Source organism: Phaethon aethereus (genome assembly GCF_964289735.1).
Source record: "Phaethon aethereus genome assembly, chromosome: Z".
In the NCBI taxonomy this organism is placed as follows: Eukaryota; Metazoa; Chordata; class Aves; order Phaethontiformes; family Phaethontidae; genus Phaethon; species Phaethon aethereus.
This window is the reverse complement of record NC_138577.1, coordinates 21932102-21947622: the sequence shown is the minus strand read 5'-3', so window position 1 is coordinate 21947622 and position 15521 is coordinate 21932102.

Below are 15521 nucleotides of genomic sequence, written 5' to 3'. Positions count from 1 at the left end.
CTGGACACGAGTAGTAGGCATTGCCTATCCTGAGATAAAATATTTTCAACATTGTTTTGCTTCAGCAGTCTTCTCTTCTGTGCACACATGAGTAAATAAGAGCCCAGGAGTCATAAAAACGTTTCCCAGGCAGTTTTGGGAAAAAAGAAAGATTGCACCAGATAATTCTAAGGAAAGTAACTTTTTAGTCTTACTATTTGGTTGGTATTAAAACCACACATCTTACCTCTATATTGCATGAACAGCTGGCTCCAAAGGAAATACAATGAAATAAAATATGTTTGCAGAACAAATTTCATACCCATCTTGAGATCTGAATTACTGATAAAAAGATATTTAAAAATTATTCTATCTATTCCAGAGTATAAACCTACTTCTTGAATTTGGTTGCTGTTCCTAGGGTTTATTTATCACCCATAGGGCTCTTGCTGCTCTATATCAGCGCATCCTTTGCTACACCTGGTTCATTTACATTTTTATGATGTTTGTAGAGACTAATGAATCTCGTCTATCAATAAATCATCAGTAGATAAATCCTCTGCTTTCTGCATACTTCCCTTCCTTCTGTTAGATACTGAAATCACAGAAAATAGGTGTTGTATTAGTTGAACATCTTTGACATTTGCAAAGTTAATTTGCATGTAATATAGATACATGTATATACTGTAAATATATGTATAACATATATCTGCTGCTTCTTTAATAGATTGATTTTATATTTTGCAATTTTAATTTTAATTATTTCATTTCATCCTGCTGATGTAACCCAAAAACATTGTCAGGGTACAAAACTGAGCTGACTTCACATGGTCTATATGTTTTCAGTATGAAAAGCCTTGAGAAGCAGAGAATGACCTTGACAGATGACGTTTGTGTGGATTTGGGGGAGGGTATTAATTTAATGCTTGCCAAGGTAGGATACATAATTTATTTTCACAGATTGCCTATCTTCCTTTTTCTTTGTGGTCTAAGCCAAAACTTTTCAGATTTTGAACAAAGGCTTGCAGGTCTCAAGAGCATAACTGACCATTTACTGTTAAAGACATTAACCATGCAAACCACTTCCAGTGAGTTGCGTAACTGCTTTTCAAGGACAGTGCCTTAATCAAGTTTATTGTGCACAATATTAACAGCACAAGTCAGATCAGTTCAAAAATACATGTCACTATTTTCTCTTGAGTTTCGTTAACAAATGAATACTACTGAGTAGTAGTTTTCTTAGTTTTCTGTCCTCCAGACACAAGATTTAGAGGCAATTTTATTTACAAATGTTAACACTGATTTCATTATATTAACTTCATTAGGTAGTCTCTAATAATCACAAAGCTGCATGAACTGTTTGCTTTATGTTGAAAAGAGCAATCTTCCTTTTAATTTCTACCCAAGATAAGAATATGTATTAACACATTTACATATTAGTCACAGGAGCCCTGAGAGTATAACTGTTTGTTCGGTTTAATCAGAACAAATTCTTCCCGGGGTGGTAACATACATTTCAGTCTACAGTGAGAAATACTGCAGGCCCCTTTCTAATAATTTCTTTCACCGTCTGGATCATACCCATGTATACTTTAAGTATGGAGAGATACCAAATGTAACAATAAAATCCAGGGTGAAAAAGCTAAGTAAAGAAAATAACGCCTCCTCTCATTTTTAAGTTCCTAAACCCCAAACTTTTAGAGTTATTCCCAAATTCCTTTGTATATTCTAACTCCCCATGCTTACTGTGAATTTTCACAATATATATTCCTTCTATTTCACAGAGAACTCAGGTTTATTTGGGTTTAGTTCAGTGGAAATGCCTACACATAATTGCAGCAACATTTTATTTTACATATGAGGAAAGCCCATCTCTCCATGTCAGTTAGGTTACAGGCAGACATTAAACTCATTAAACTCTAAGAAAAGGTACTTTTCATAGTTAAAACAGTCTCATAGTTCACGTTAATCCTTTATTCTTTTATCCTGCCAGTTAGATTTTAATAGAGTAGATTGCCATTCACTGCATCATTAATCAGTACATAGCTGTCTTCTCTTCCTGACTAGTAGGAAGAATGTTCTTTTCCACATTTCAAAAAAACCTCCCAGGTTTTTTAAACTGAACTTTGTTTTTGTGAATATTCATTCTTAACACAATGGTCAGATGTACACTTCTATAGAACACTATACATGTCCACCAGAAGCATCTGTTTCAGATTTTGAAGAATTTGGGGTAGTATATACACTATTATATGAGAATCTAGATATCAAAGAACATCACAGCTTGTTTTTCATAGTTCTAAATTATCCAATGTTTGAAAGAAGCTGAAGAGAAGCAGAAAAATATCACTTTTTATGAAAGTGAGAATTAGGAAAGAAGAATGTGGCCAACTGGAAATGGCTGCAGAAAGACAAAAATCCTATTTTTAAACCCAGAATTTCCCCTACTATGAGTGGTATAAGGCAATTTATTTACGTCTGAAATAAACCAGGACTATTTCTCTTACTCACGTAAGCGTGTATGTTAGTCAATAAATGCAAAATTATTTGTATGTAATTTTTTTACCTTGAAATTATCTTTGGTTCTTATTTTTCATTCTAAAACTATATGCTAATGACAGCATATTAGGGAGGTATGCAACATAAACTCCTGCCTCCTTCCTCCTTCCCTCTTTTTTTAAAGTACTGAAAGAAGAGAAGCTAAATTCCAATGCATTTTGATGATGTCATGAAAGCCAAAGTTGTAGCTATAAAAAGAAAACATTTCTATTTCCCTTGCCCCCAACAAAACATGAGATAAATAGCTACTATTTGGAATAATAAAGATTCATATCTAAGATTTAGACTAGCTTTATAAGCCTGTCAATTAATCTGTTTAAAACCATAACCAGAAGTAGATTGATGTCAGATGCATGTTACAGAACTGCATGAGGGTGTTTGTAGTCTGTGTTGGTACATGCGAAGGCATTCCAACCATCTTATTTTAGTAATTATACCACACCAAAGACAACAAAAGCTGTCCTGAGATTGAAGTGTATGATGCTTTCAAAGCGGGTTCATTGTGAATATTCGGAAGGTCATAGGTCTGAATTCCACTGATGTCTCACATTCTCATCTTGCTGCAGAAGATGGGAAAGTATGAATGAAAATTTTGCTAGTGAGCTCAAGCTTACCATACGATTTACTGAGTATTGTGGCATTCATTGGTCTAGAAGAGTATATATGCAGGCTCCAAAAGTACACAGAGACAAAATCCGTCTGCTTCTCCTTTGCAATCTCACCTAAGCCTTTGTAGAGCACCAGTCACAGTCTGGATGGTTCAACTCCAGTGATGGGGGAAGGATGCTGTTACCATTCCTGCTAAGGTCCCTGGGCCCAGTGGAGGCAACATCTGCTTAAAGTCCTCTCTTGCCCAGAGCCCAGCTTTAAGGGTTCTGGAACTTGTCCCTATGAGAAGTTCAAGTATCGAAGAACTTCTTAAAAAAAGAAAGGTATTTTTATCTAAATGAGGCAAAGATAAATCAAAATACTGTGTGTCATCCTTTTATGTGTCAAATGAAAGGTGTGTGGCATATTGTATTAATGTTGATATGAAGATCTCCTTAAGCAAAGCATTCACTGCAAGGTAAACTGTTAAGGTTTCCCCACACCTTTAACACTGAAATTATCTGAATATCCAGACTTTATTTGTATAACAGCAATTCCTAAAGTATAGGCAAGTGAAACAACTTACTATCACACAGAAAACTCATGGCCTAAGCTGGAAGTGAAATTGGATGGGATATCTGCACTGATCACTAGGGACAGACACATCACCTTGTGGAAAGACAAAGGACTTACGAGGCTCCCATGTGGTGGCTCGGGCTTCCTCTTTGCCTCAGCAACAAATTTTTTGAAGAGAGAGATCTAGTGCTCCGTTCAGTGCTTCTTAGTTTAAATGCTGTTGGTTGCAGTTAAGAGAGTAAGCAGGTTGGCTAGATACTCTCTCTCTTGGATTCAAGCATCAAAGTGCTTTTACCAGAATCCTTACAGACTCATCCAAAAGAGAGTATGTTTAACTCTCTTTGTGGCAAATGCATGTACTTCTCCCACAAATTAATAGAAAGTCATCCAGGATTGAATTAATTCATTGTATTGGGTCTGGCTGAAGTGGAGTTAATTTTCCCCATAGCAGCCCTCACAGTGCTCTGCTTTGCATTGTTAGCTAGAAGGGTGTTGGTCATAGAATCATAAAGGTTAGAAAGGACCTCTAAGATCATCAAGTCCAACCGGCAACCCACCACCACCATGCCCACTAAACTATGTCCTGAAGTGCCACCTCTACAAGTTTTTTGAACACCTCTAGTGACGGTGATTCCACCACTTCCCTGAGCAGCCTGTTCCAATAATACCAGTGTTTTGCTGCTGCTGAGTAGTGCTTGCACAGCATCAAGACTGTCTCTCCAGCATTCTCCCTCACAAGTAGGCTGGGGATGGGCAAGATCTTAAGAAGGGACACAGCCAGGACAGCTGACACAAACTGACCAAAGGGGTATTCCGTACCGTATGATGCCAGCTCAGCAGTAAAAGCTAAGAGAAAGGAGGAGGAGTGGTGGGCATTCATTTTTTTGACGTTTGTCTTCTGGAGCAAATGCTATGCATACTAAAGCCCTGCTTCCTGGGAAGTGGCTGGACATTGCCTGCTGATGGGAAGTAGAGAATAAATCGTTTGTTTTCCTTTGCTTCCGTGTGCAACCTCTGGCTTTTGCTTATTAAATTGCCTTTATCTTGAGCCATGTGTTTGGTTATTTTTTTCATCTTAATTTCTCCCCCACTGTCCTGCTGAGGAGGGGAGTGATAGAGCGGCTTGGTGGCACCTGTCGTCCAGCCAAAGTCAACCCATGACATTCATCTAGGCCATTATATTCTATGTCAATTATTCCCTCTTGTTACAGTCAAAAAACCCCACATTAATATTTTGAAGTTCTAATAATTTTTTGATAATGTGAGTCAGATAAGAGGGTTTGTGGCAGCATCATAGTGAGTCACACAACTGTTTTAAACTTCAAGAACATGCACAAAAATTACAACTCCTATCACAAGACACACTGGACAACAGACATGGTTCAATTTTCCTTAGGTCCAGGTAGCAGAAACCATGACAAAGGGGCTAGGAAGTCTGCAGAGTAAAGAGGCTGCGGTGGTCATGCCTTCCTCTTTGCCTCCACTGGGCTCAGCAAAAAGCAAACTGAGCTGGCCAAGAATGAGTTGATTCAGCACGCTCTGCTGAAAAGGCTCTTAAGCTGTTCCAGACAAAACTATGAGGAAGGATGACAGCGACAACACCATCTATCCTTCAGGCTAAGTCCTGCCCCCCAGGCTTTGAACTGCTGCCAAAATGAATCATCTCTACTTTAAAACACACTAGGAAGTCCATGTCTGGCACAGGTTGTTCCTTAGTTCTTTTTAATTGTCCTCTATGGCTGCACAATCTCCTGAAAGTTGCAAGTATGGTTTATACTGCAGCACAGAATAATGTGTGGTTGAACTTCAGGTAAAAGGGCTGGATCTTTTTTGCTATTACATTCATTTGTGATCTGAAGTTAAAACAGGAGGAGGTGAAAGCTAGTGAGAACTGGTTGTGACTGAAGTGCTTGCTCCAGAGAATTTTGCTCTGCATTGACTCCTTGGCCTACAAATACATTCCCTTTTCCCTGTACTTACTGCTCCAGGCTTTTTCTTTGGTCTTGTCTGTACCACAGAAGTTGCAATGATTTAACTGAATCAGTTTCTAAAGGAACACGTTTAATCAGAGCAATTCTCTTGTACGAAGACTCGGAGCCCCCCTGAGTAATCCCCAGAGATAAGACCTTTTATTTAGTAACAGCAAAGTCTCTCATTTAGTTTTTTCATCCGTAGATCTCAAAGCATTTTATAAAGTAGGTCACTGCCATTTACTCTCTTTTGCAGATGGGGAACAGATGAAATGATTTGCGTACTGTGGGCAAGTAGAAAGCTGGGAATAAAAACCTGTGTCTGCCCAATTCAGTGTTTCAGCCACAAAGCCACATGGGGTTTCCAAGTTTTCCTGCCATGAATGTGCTTTGAAGATCACATTTCTGCTAACCTTGTAATGATGTACCAGTGATTTCATGGTAATCATAATGAACTTGAAAAAATACAAAATAATAGGTCTTATTTGGTGCACTTGAAAGTGTTTTTATACAATGTTAGCTCCTCACAGACCCTCCATCTCTTAGAACTTACTTTTTGCCATGGAAAATATATTGGAAGCATCTGTAGAACATCTAGAGCCTCTCTTCCTCCATCAAAGTCAGACCCAGAAAATTCAGTCCAAAGTTATGTTCAGATAATAAATAAAAAATAAATCTAACAACCAAAATACAGTGCTATAGCAGAATATAAATCAGCCAAAGCGTGAGCATACAACTAATTTAACAAGGAGCAAGAAGCAATAAAAATGATTGCATTGAAACACCACCCCATTTTCCATCCAGCCTTCTGAATGCAGAGATAAGCTTAGCTTACATTTTCAGTAAGGCTGTCCTAACTCTAACTTATCAAGTAGTGGGGTGCTGGTGGATATTTTTTCTATTGAACATTCTTCCTCTGTCACCGGAACCCGCAGGATGTAGTGACATCTCCATGCTTGGAGGTTTCCAAGGCTCAGTTAGACAACACCACAACTGACCTGATTTAATGCTGGCAATAGTCTTGCTTTGAGCAGGAAGTTGGATTAGGATTAGGTAATCTCAAGAGACCCCTTCCAAACAACATTTCAACAGTCCTGCAATTTTAAACTCGGTGTGAATGCAATGGATCTTACATTTGGATTGGCCTGTAGGATCTGAAAAAAGGCATGAGAATGGATAAGCTCTTGCAGAATTGCAATAGTAAAATTCTGCATCTCAGAAAAATGGAAACACTTGATTTGTCATGGTATGATGTCTGTCATGGTAGGAGAGGAATTAATCAGGTTTTTATATTAACTAAATCTTGTATTGTGTATACGGAGACGCTGAAGTATTTTATTAATAGGTTGCAGTCATTTACCCAGTTTTACAGATGAATAAGTAGGTGAATTCCTGCTGCGAACAATACTTACCCCTTTTCTGGATTCTGGTATTCCTTTTTCACTTTGCAATAAAAGAGAGAAAATTGCGTCAGCATAGGTATTGTGATCTGTAATCTTTTTCTTTGTCTTACATTTTTGCCCAGTACTTCTAAAGGCTACTAACTTGCAGGGAGGATCTGATTATGAGAAAGGTAGCACAGTCTCATTTTATTATCAATGCCTTATTAGAATCTGGAAGACACTTACCTCTTTTGTCACAGGGAAAAAGCCAAAGCAAATACAACCATACATGTCATATGCTATGTAGGGCATAGCTAATCTGAAGCTACCATTTTCAGATACGCATTTCGCTAAGCATTACTGCTAATTAGAGCCAGGCAGAAAGAGTTACGGGAACCATTTTCTACCTAGAAGTGAATCACATCCTAAACAGTGTTTGGCATTTAGTTAGTTGGCTAATTTTTGTTTTGGTAAAGAAGCCCTTTAAGGATTCCAATAATGTCTAAATGTCCTGTTCTGTTATTTTCTAATTATTTTTTCTGTGTATTTTAAGTTATTTCTTTCATATTATAGCATATAAATTGATCATATAGCAGTCAGACCTGAAATGAAATGTCTTGTCAGAACAAAATATTTGCGTTGATTTACGCAGAATTTTCTTCCTCAGACTTTTCACTTGGAGTGTTAATTTCAAATTTAAAAGAAAGCCAGATTTTGAAATTAAGAAATCCTTCTGCCAATGGATTGGTGTGCTCAGGTCTGTTACTAGTCATGTTTGCAAGATGCTGGGAAGCTCTTACAGCCAAATGAAATCTTGGCTTCCTTTACGTCATTGGGAGTTTTTACTCTGACTGCAGTGGTAACCTTTGGGTAGACGTATTATTTCTTAAACAAATGAAGTGCTTATGTTCAAGGCCTTTCTTTGGGGACACCTAAAATATATTGGGTTTCAAACATTTCTATATATTGCTGTACAACTGTGAACAATCTTTGCATACTGCTGAGTTTTCCCAGAGCAGCTGATGATGAACAGTTGCTGGAGCAAAGAAGAATTAGGATGGACATTTATCAAAGCTATCAAAGTTATTTTGCTTAAAGTGAAAGTGGCATTTATTCAGTGTCTCCTGAGCTAAGCTCATTCACAGAATAGTATCTTGCTAGAAGAAGTATGCATAATCAAGACAAAATCTGAAGCAGACAGTATCAACATGAGTACATTGGAGTTCTTGTTAAGCATAGATTCATTGTGGTTATTCTACTACTCTAGAAATCACCATTTCAGATATAGAAAAGTAGCAAGATGCTAAGAAGATATATTCTGGTGTTTTTTTCCCCAATGATTTTTTTCATGCTGAAAAATAAAATTATGTACCTAGGAACAGATACCTATTATGCATGTTTTAAGACGTTAAGTCAAAGGTCCTGCTGACTGTTGTTGCTGCAAAAGTCATATGTCATCCTTTTACATAACTGCTCACAGTACCATCAAATGAAGTACAGCTGACAAACTGTCATCTTATGCATCTGACATGACTTGATGCATCAAGAAAAATAGATATGCAATAAATTAAGTGAAGTTTCAAGTTCAATAATCTTATTTTTGTTGGAAATTCTGAAAGCAACTTTACTTTTGGAAGGGAAAAGTAGGTGCAGGGTTTGTGACAATGTATATTTAAAGAAGAATGCAGTACAGGAAATTAAGATATACATGTGGAAGGACTTGACCCAAATAAAGATTTGCAGGAATAAGCCATGGATTTCTAACTGTTCACATTTAATATTTCCTAAAGTGTTGGTGTATGAAGAAAGCTCTTTCATTGCTTCATTTTAAACTCAGTAAACTTCTGTTTCTTATTATGCTTTTTTACATTAGGTTGTTTTTTTTTTTATACACAGTGATTTTTTTCACCACATAAAACTCAGAAAGCTTTGGGAGCATAAACCTCCAAACACTGGCACTAGAGAATACACATATTCTCCTTTTATAGCCTTCTGAATCACGAGCTGTGTCACACTCAAATCCTGAAGTCTGATCTGGGTTATCTCTGCATCCAAACTGGATTCCCGTTACACATGACTAATCTGTTGGGAGCAGATCTGTTCAAGACATTACCAAACTTCTGAGCCCAGCAGCTTGCTTTCAGCATCCCAAGTTTCTGTCCCCACAGTTGTGTCTATTCTGTTTCTTATATGGCTTGTCTAAACCAAAGTTGTGCAATGACCCTGATTAAAAACCCAACAAACTCTGCCAAGGGTGCTGACTCCTGAGCAGACGTGGCATGGCTGAGGCTGCCCACTCAGGGCACTGCTCTCCATGCATGGACAGCTGAGCTGCTCACAGATCAGATGCCGAAATACTGTAGATTAGAACATGGCATTTGCCTTCAAATTTTGCTGTAAACTGCTCTGGTTCAGCAGCTTGTTCATGTACATCTCAGCCACCCCAGCAACTGGGGAGTGGCAAATAAAATTGTCAATAACAACCTTGCCAGTTATTCTGAGGTATGCTTTCCCCCGTGGTGAATTAGAACCTTTTTTAAAGACCGCTCTTTGTTTGCTATTTTTTGAGTCAGATCATAAGCATATCCAGTTTAAAGAGCAGCCACAGCAAGAGCTACTGGCACAACAGAGGAGATGGCAGCTTCTACCCCAGGAGGCAGAAACAAGGGGCCATAGCTGGTAACCACATTCTGTATTGACAGAGTCCTGATCATAGAATCATAAATGGTTTGTGTTGGAAGGGACCTTTAAAGGTCATCTAGTCCAAACCCCCTGCAATGAGCAGGGACATCTTCAACTAGATCAGGTTGCTGAGAGACCCGTCCAACCTGACCTGTAATGTTTCCAGGGATGGGGCATCTACCACCTCTCTGGGCAACTTGGGCTGGTGTTTCACCACCTTCAGCATGAAAAATTTCTTCCTTAGATCTAGTCTAGACCTACCCTCTCTCAGTTTGAAACCATGACCCCTTGTCCTATCGCAACAGGCCCTAATAAAATATCTGTCCCCAGCCACTGGGATGTACAGCCACACTCTTGCTCTAGTATGACAATTCGTTCCACTTATTGCAAATACACATATGCAGTCGTTGTTACCTACAGGGCGATATGCCCTGCTGTCCCCACTGTGATAATGTCACTTTCTGCTAGATCATCCCTACAAGCATTCTCATTCTCCAAGGTAATTCAAAAAATTTTGGCTTTCTTCAAAGCAAACCTCATTGGTGGCCATGGCACATGTGTGTGAAGGACAGCAACTGTGGGAGATCCTGGAATGACCAAGTCCCAGCAGAGTTCAGCCAAGAAGTTTGTGGGATGAGGCTTGGGGGACCTGGGATTTTTATGGAGCTCTGCACAGACTTACCCATCCCGCCTTGGCATGTTTTCCATGGAGGAATTATTTGCCCATGTTCATACCCAGCTCTGCCTGCTGTGGCTAGGTCTGGCTGCCACAACGAGGGAAATTTTGATGGGCAGGATTTGAAAGCAACTGAGAGCAGGGTGTGCTGTCATGGAGCGTGTAAAGTAGCCAGGTCCTTTCCCGCTGAAGAGAAATGAGCCAACACAAGCTGGCAAAAGGGCTGGACACAGCCCAGCCTGCCCTGCAACAGAGCAGAGGGACACTGAGACATCACCTTCATTTCTGTCCAAACCACTTCTAAACCTTCTTCTGCGCAACCACAATAACCAGTAAACTGAGGTAAGAAACAGAGAGTCTGCTTGCATTTTATGAGCCAGTCATATAAGAACCTTATGTGCAGAGTTTTAATAGTCCAGTAGCGGAGCCTTCCAGATCAGAAGCATCATTTCTTCCCTAACGTCTGAACTCTGTAACTAAAGGCCATGACTACATGCATTTAAATGTAGATCAAAGTCTTACCGACTGGAAGACGTGGTGCATAAAAGCATTATCTGGGACTGGAAGACCTTGAAGAAGGCAACATAGGTGACTGTCACCACAGTACCGTTCACATGTGTGACTTCTAATTTTTCCCTCTGAATAAAAAGAATTGGAAAACAATCCAATTTGATGTCTGCAGTGAAAGAAATCACTGTACCTGTGTGCTTTGGAGCGACAGGAAATCCTCTGCCCGCGGCAGCGGCAGGATGCGAAGGGCCAGCACAGCTCACTGCCAGGGACAGACAGGTCCTTGTCATAAGCGTACCGATAGCTACAAACGTGCCCGACTGCAGGCTGCGACACCTTCACCGGCAGCACAGCACAACACACTTTCCTTCCCTCTAAGAAGCCATGAGACAAAGGCAGCCGCTTGGCAGGCCAGTTGCAACAGCCAGAGAATACGTGTTTTCCAGCAGCACCTCCCCGTCTCTGGGGTTTCGATTCAGCGATACGGCCCCAGCCGCCTCAGCCGCCTGCCTCCCGCGCGGTGACAACACCCAAGCGATCTCGTGTGCTTGCTGAGAAAAAGCTTGAGACATCTGAAGCCGCATCAATATTTATCAATTACGCCTCACACTGAGCTCTTGCAATTATAGTCAGAGGTAAGCATTAGTCTCATATCTAGCTCGACGGCAATGATATTAAAATGTATTTTTGCAGCAACCCCCCCTCCTCTCTAATTTTCCTGCAATATTTAAAAGGAAATGTAAACGGATAGCAATGCCTGTCACCAAGGCAGACTAGTTTGTCTGTTGCCTCACCCTTGTGAAACTGATATTGTGAAACAGCAACTGAAAGAAGCCTAGCCCAAGACATAAAAGGGGCGATTTGTGCTACTAACTTGAGAAAGAAAACTGTCCAGACACTTTAAAAATAAATAACGCACTGGGATCTTTTAACTTATTTCTGTAATTATTGCCAACCACATACTGATTTCAAATCTTTATACTATGCAAAACTGCCAGCAGTGAAACTTGGCAGGGAATTAGCAGCTGAGAAAGACAGAGAAGATGAATCATGATCATATGGATACAGCACTGCACGTAGTTAGCACTGAAGGTTGTATATTTTGTAAATGCAGAATAGCCATGCAAAATTCCAGTATTCTTTCAATTATAATACATTCTGGTATTTCAACAACTTGTAACATAAGAACAATTCTACCAAAGCCGTTTTGAGATAAAAATTCAAAGATCTGAAAGGGAATATGCATTATAGAGTCCCTTTGAGCAATCATTATCTTGTAAGCAATGTACAAAGGAAGAATCCTGTGTTTAAACAAGCTGAACTGACTTCAACAAGGATTAAATTGGCTTAAAGGTATGCATGCTCTGGGTCTACACTACTTAAAATTAAGCTGGTTTTAAAGCCTACTAAGATCTATATGATTTGTACAAACACTCATTAGCTGGGTGCTGTCTCTCTCCCAGAAGTGCAAAATGAAGGCAAAACATGCTTTTAAAAACACATGAGAATGAAGCTGTGTCCACATATGATACTTTCTTCACTTATTTACTCACATGCATTACTCAAGACTGCCTGCTTAGAAAAATCAAGTTCAAAACATGTCTGTAGCATCATAGTCCTCTAAAAGAAAATGGAAGATTATTGAGACTAGAGCAGTATGTTTTCTTTTGTTTTCTTTTATTTTTATCATTTAAAGCTCTGTATTTTTTTGTTACCTTTTCAGAAAGTCCATGAAAATATGCCCTCTAACACTTGTAATAATAATAATAATAAAAAATAAAATTTAAAAACATTCCATTCATAGATTTAAATTACTATTTGTTTTCTTTAGAGCTTCATACAGAGTTAGTCAATTAAGGAAACAGTTAAGCAAGAGTCAGTGATGGCTCTCTGCGTCTGAAAATAAAAACTAAAAGGTATTGGTCAGTTTGCAGATTATTAGATTGGGTTAGAATAATTAGTTTTGTTAGAATAATTTCTAGTTCAGCTCTGGGGTAGCTCATGGAAGTAATTAAAAAAGGCTACTGTCTGATTTTTAAATGTCATCCATTTCTTAAGGGCTACATATCCTCATCTCTACTGCTATATAGCTGACTGAAGCTAAGGAATGACTGAGAGAAGAGATCGTCTTTCTAAATGAGAGGTCAAGAGACTTCCAGGGCAGGAAAGTATTGCAGCAGTAGCACTGTAATCAGAAATTGGTACTACTGTCACCTAACCTGTGATGTATGGTAGAGAAGGGATTTTCATAGTTGCTCCGGTCACAAAAACATAGTACTTTTACTAAACCATGAAATGGCTTTATCAAAAAGAGACTGGGAGCCTAACTTAAGTTGTTTATTTTCTGCCAAACCATCTATGGCTTTTTGGCATACCAGCAAAAATTTCAGGCTTAATGCATCTCTTCTCAACTTGTTTCTCATTATACCAATTACCCCAACAGAAAATTGGGTGAATAATTATCTTCATGTCTAGAAAAACAAAATAATAAAAGAAAGGCTTTTTTTTTCCCCCCAGGAAAACACTTGAAAACACTCTCTTTTTGAGGCAGTTTGATGCACAAGAAATCCTTATGTTCAGGGAAAGGAATTTACAATTTATATAAGATCAGACTGTTCTTACAGCACACTGCTGCTACACAGCATGTGGTGCCTTGTCTGAACTCTATTGTTAGACCATACTGGCTTCAGCCCTGCTTCTCCATAATATACTGTTAGGGGCAGAGGGACAGATCAGGGAATATCTGACTGCATAATGAAGTTTGGAATAAATTTTGCATTGGAATCAATGTGAAAACATATTCCTATGGCACTTAAAGGCAGAAGAAGGTTAATTTTCCTTTAAAAACATAAAGTAACACATGGATATAGACATGGGGGAAGGCAGTGGTATTTAAGCTAAATAGAAGTCTTCTTTATATTAATGTGATTGTTTGAGGTGGAACACACTTTCCTGGCCTCAAAAAGAGCATACAAAGTTCAGAATCTTCCATTTGGCCAAGATGTATTTTGCAAAATACCAAAGATGACTTACAAAAAGTTTTATCACTGCCTTATGTTCTTGGAATGAACTAAATTAACTGGCATTCATGGTAATATCTGTGCTGGAATGCCTCTTGATGTCCCCTTGTTTGGGGAACATTGGACAGGCTACTCGACTGGCCATGAAAGTTGACATGTAATAGTTACTTAGGAAGTACTTACTACACAAGTGTGTGCAGAGTTTAACATGACCCTGAAAAATCTTTAAGATTGTCTGTTAATCAGTTATGGGACTTAGATCTTTAGGTCCTGAAAGACTACAGAACATGTTATATCTGGATTTCTTTAACGTGATTTGGAGGGTCTCCAGTTAGCGGAATTTCAGTGCAATGGACTATGTTATCTTTCAGGAAACTCATCACTCTCCTCATGTTGAACCTGCTCTGCTGAAAGCACTGCTGAGGACTTCAGATGCACCTGTACATAGCATGCTCCTAGCAGCTCTGAGCCAAGGGGAACAGACTCCCTCTCCTGAACTTTAACTTATGTGATGTACATTCATGATTAAACATCATTAATCCTTTTGTTGACTTGAAGTAAAACCCTATGCATTTCCATTTCAATAGATATATATAAAAAATATATCTGGAAGCACATTTGAGTATATCTATTACAAAGATAGGCTTCAGATTATATTCTTGCAGGTTTGTGGACATGAACCCTGGAAATTTTTGATTCTAGATGTGCATGATTATATGCTCGTGTGCTGCTGTAGAAGCAAGGCTGTAGCAAGGGTATCATGCACACTCACTAGGACGTTGTGCACAGAAAATGGGAGAGCCCTACAAACCAGAGGCTTACGTTGAGCTGTAGGATCGCGTGCCTATGGTGTGTTCTGCAGCTCATCTTATTCTGTCCTTAGACAAGATGTTACCTCGGGGCCGTCAATGCCCCAAGCCACCCAGGACCAAATCAATACTTAGGGAGAAAGAAAAGGAGGAGGAAACACAGCATAGATAAAGGCGACTTTGAGGAGATAAAACGCCAAGACAGAAAAGCAAAAATACACAACTGGAGACAGAAAGCGGGCAGACCAAAGGTCTGAGCCTTATTTTTTATAAGTGAACACATGTTATTTCTGCATGTGTTGAACCTATGTGCTATGATCACAAACATACGTTCACAAAATTCAGAGTGTTGTTTGTCTACACTTTGGGGGATCAAATTTGAATACTAGTAAAAGCAAAAAGCAATGAAGAAGATATAAAAATGTATCTTATTCACACCTATTATATATTTATTACTTTGATCAGAGGAAGAAATTAAAAGTGCTAAATATTTTCTCTTTCAGAGTTTAGTAGAAGGATTGATCATCATTTATAATTTTTAAACTGTGGTAAGAACTCACAGAAAGCCTTTGTTGTATGTAAGTGCTGTCAGAAAGTTTTGTTATACGAGCATCAGCAGTAAAAGTTGTAAGCACTACAAAACACACTGTGAACAATCCTTATGATTAATTATAAATGTTTTATTATATGAAAAAACAACATAATCTACTGAGGATGTCAAAACATGAAAGGTTTATATGTTTGTACTTTCCACTTAATACTGGCTTCTT